General features: G+C 33.5%; 1 pseudogene; it reads right to left on the bottom strand.

The window, feature by feature from the left end:
* Nucleotides 1–921: 921 nt before the first annotated feature.
* On the bottom strand, nt 922–2,653 carry LOC100923341 (annotated as a pseudogene).
* Nucleotides 2,654–3,589: the final 936 nt, after the last annotated feature.

Consider the following 3,589-nt stretch of genomic DNA (forward strand, 5'->3'; position numbering starts at 1 on the left):
TTTGAAGTTATTTTAAATGGAATTTTTCTTTATGTTTTTTCCTGCTGGACTTTGTTGGTAATATTTAATAAAATTGGGCAGCTAGATAATTCATTGGATCGAGCACCAGCCCTGGATTCAGGAAGACCTGAGTTCAAATCTGGCCTCAAACACTTAACACATTAGCTGTGTGACTCTGGGCAAGTCACTTAATCCTAATTGCTTTATTGATTTATGTGAATTTATTTTACATTGTGCAATTTTGCTGAAGTTGTTAATTATTTCAAATGTTTTAAGCTGATTTTATAATTATCTGCAAATAATCTTACCTTAGTTTCTTCATATCATCTGTAAAAAATGTTACCGTAGTTTCCGCATTGCTTATTCTAATTCCTTCAACTTGCTGACATTTCTAGAAAATCATGTCATCTGCTAAGAATGTTAGCTTAGTTTTCTCATTGCCTATTTTAATTGCTTCAAATTCTTTTTTTTTGTCTCATTGGTATAGTTCATATTTCCAGAAAAATATAGAGTAATGATATTAATAATGGGCACCCTTGCTTAACTCATGATTTTATTAATAAGATTTTTAGCTTATCTTCATTACAGATAATGCTTGTTGATGGTTTTAAATAAGTACTGTGTATTATTTTAAGTAAAGCTCTCTTTATTTCTATGCTTTCTAGTGTTTATTTTTTAAATAGGAATGAGTACTGTATTTTGTTCAAAAAGCCTTTTCTCTACAGTACTATTTACTGACAGCTTCAAAAAAAAGGGGGTATGGGAGGGCCAGACTATTGGTGGAATCAAAAGGGAATCCCAACCTATTTTGCATAATTTATTGAGCACTGTGGTTAGAACAGAATTATTAAGTTTAGCACAAGTACTAGCACTTCCAGGGTCTCACTTGATGTCCATGAATACAATTTGACACATCTATACCTATCTATTGATTTTTGTATTCATGGACCCTGGCAGTGGGTCCCTGGCAGTGTATGTGATATGAGGGTTATTGATTTTTATGGTGACAGATGGCCATTTTAAGTTTGAAATCATGACATCAAAATTAACCTGCAAGGAAACTAAATGTGAAATGAGAATCTGTCTGTTCACCATAGATTTTCAGTACCTAAGTACTATCCAAAAGGATTCCCTTGACCCTTATTGTAGCTACTTATGTATCTTTCCCTTCTATATTTTGAGAAACACAAGCGTATCTCTCTGAACATTCTATGTGTATACTAGTAATTTTTAAAATGTAGTCATTGATTAGCTTATACTTGTATAAAAGAGTTTTCACTGTTATTTTATTTCTAAGCTATATGACTCAGTACATTTTGGGCTCAGGTTCTACATGGTTTAACATTCTAGAAATATCATCATGTCAATATTTGGTTGGAGATTGGAAATGTTTCATGAGAAATCATAAAGAGCCACTGTTAACTTGAATTAAAAGTGAATTCATATTAAATTAAAACTTCCTTTGCCTTTTGTCCCTTTATTCAGGTGGTATCACAGAAAAAATCACAAATTGCATCCTGGTTTTCTTAGAATTAACTCAGTGAATGACACAGTTGAACCTCAGAAGATTATTGATAATGTTATTACAGATAGTAAGAGATTCCAACGTCTTTTACTAACCAGCATTCAGGACAGTTCTGTTGAAGAACAGTCTTTAAAGTGCAGAGATACTATGAAATTCATTACGGTGAATATAAGGTGATGACTTGGGAATATACATGGCTTTAAGTTTTGTAAGTTCAGGCAAAGGGTCCAGGACATAGTGATTCACTAATATCAATTTCTCCATCAAGTCCTTTAACCTTGGTATATTACCAAAGTTCCCTTCTTGAATTTTGTGAATTGGATTTTTGTTGAAATCTAGGAATTTCAAGTGTGTAACTTTCTGAAATGCAGGTTGAGTCAGGACAGTGATCAATTTATGGCCATAAAAAGAAACTCTTGAAACTGTCCAAGTACACAAAAGCAGTACCTGGCATGTTGGTGAGATATATTTCTGCCAAAACCAACCTGCATCAATTTGAAAAGAAATTAAAATTCATATCAAATATGCCAATCCTTGGATTTTCCCTAATCATCAAAATTTTCAGTTTAGCTATAGAATCAAACCAGTGACCATCAATCACTTTCACTTTATTAGAATTGAGGTAGAGTTTCAGAAGATTCTTCAGCCCTGAAAGGCATTAGTAAAAATACTGCTGATCTGGTTATAGTTTATGTAGAGTTCTTGCAGGTTGCTAAGGTCCCGCAGACAGTAGTCATTTATCTCTGTGATCCGATTTTCCTCCAGACCAAAGCTAGTGAACTGAGTGAGATTTGCCAGCTCCACTTCCAGCGTATTTGTGACATTGTTCTGTGAAAAATCTACTTCTGTCAAGTTGAAAAGCTTCTGGAACTCATTCGAGGTCTTGATAATGTTGCTTTGTAAGAAGAGAACTTGTCCAAAAGATTGCTGGGAATTCTGTTAAGTAGTGGTCATTGCAGCCTGCTTTGTGGTCTCTCTGTATGTGGATTGAGGAGTGAACCATAGCCTGAATTCACATAGACAAAGTTGGGAACATTGTTTACTCTGAAAGTCTGACTCAGTTAATGAATTCATTAGCAATTCCAACACCAAATAGCAAGCAACTAAGATACAGTTAATCCTAACCATTCTAGTTGGTAGGAAGTTCAAGCCTCAACCTAGTTTAATTTAATAAAGTCCAAACAATAGTAAGAAAGATCCAGGATAGCAAGCATAAAATATAAACATGCAAAGTTTTACTTGTGATATATGGCTATTTAGAGCCTGAAAGGAGATTTTCTGAGTTTTCAAAGGGCAAGAAATAATTGGGAACCTCTTAACCGTGTCTCTCAATTCCAGGACTGGGCACAAAGCTCTATTATAGGAATTAATTCAGTCAAATCAATGTCTAGAGACATGTCTTTTTATACTTCTCTTGTGTCTTGTATTTGAAAGTCAAATTTTCTACTCAGCTATGGTGTTTCCATGAGGAACACTTAAAAGTCCTCAATTTCTATCTTGTCTTATGGCCATAGCATGCCTCAGTGTCTCCTGTTAGATTATAAATTTTCTGAGGGTAGCAATGATCTCTTTTTTCATTCTTTCCTCCCCAGAATCTAGTATACTTTCTTGCAATAAGATACCCCCAAAATTTTTATATTGAATTATATATAATATATACATATACACACATGTATATGTGTATTTAATATTTTTCCAATTACACTTACAAAATCTATTTTAACATTTATTTTGAAATGTTTGAGCTCCAAATTTTCTCCCTCTCTATCGTCCCCTATTATCGAGAAGGCAAGTAACTTGATATAGGCTATATATATGCAATTATGAAAAAAATCCATATTAGTTATTTTGTGAAAGAAAGCACAGATACCCCAATACCTTCCTAAAGTTCCAAGTAACATAAAAAATTTAAAAAGTATGTTTCTATATGCATTCAGACTCTATTAGTTCTTTCCCTGGAGATAGATACCAATTTTCATCATAAGTCCTTTGAAATTGCCTTGGATCATTGTATTGCTGAGAAGAGCTAAGTCATTCATAATTGCTCATCATGCACTATTGCTG

This window comes from Sarcophilus harrisii, chromosome 3, assembly GCF_902635505.1.
Source record: "Sarcophilus harrisii chromosome 3, mSarHar1.11, whole genome shotgun sequence".
Classification (NCBI taxonomy): Eukaryota; Metazoa; Chordata; class Mammalia; order Dasyuromorphia; family Dasyuridae; genus Sarcophilus; species Sarcophilus harrisii.